This window comes from Trachurus japonicus, chromosome 13, assembly GCF_045865225.1.
Source record: "Trachurus japonicus isolate A0001 chromosome 13, Traja_1.0".
Taxonomy (NCBI): domain Eukaryota; kingdom Metazoa; phylum Chordata; class Actinopteri; order Carangiformes; family Carangidae; genus Trachurus; species Trachurus japonicus.
In genome coordinates this window covers 24,778,335-24,778,944 of record NC_140919.1, presented here as the reverse complement: position 1 = coordinate 24,778,944, position 610 = coordinate 24,778,335, and positions in this window count along the sequence as shown.

The following is a 610-nucleotide window of genomic DNA, read 5'->3' as shown; positions in this document are numbered from 1 at the left end:
CCAAAGGCTATAACACCACTGCAGTGAGTGGTTTGATGCAGACAGATGCATAGGACATCCTGGAATAGCACACAGTGCAGCAGGGCTTGTGGGAGTTTTAAATCCTCCAGATCTTTGAAAAATAATAAGTCTTTGCTTCATGATGTTTCAAGTGCTCATAACTTTTGTGTATAGCTAATAAGTGGACATATGTGTCTGCTTCCTGTGCCCATCTGTGAGTGGGTCTTCTGTGGGGGCTCAGAGGTAGGAAGCTCATTTGGTAGTCTTCGTCAGTCGGCTATATCTGTCTGTGTGTGTGTGTGCGTTCCTGCGTGTGTGGGTGGTTGTCTGTCCAAGAAAGTGACAGAGGGTTGAGGAAAATTCAGAAAGTGCCTCTGGTGAACGTACACACAGACATACACGCACACAAAAGGCACAAAGGAACGCACACACGCGTGTATAGCAGGGACACACATTCACAAATCACTGGCTGCACACACACACACACACACAATGACAGTGGAGGCCGGGGGTTATTTAAAATTAGGAAAATTGAAGGGGGTTTTGGGTGAAGAAAACAATAACTCTCCCTTAATTAATTTTCAAAGATGGGGGGCAAAGTAAAAGGGGG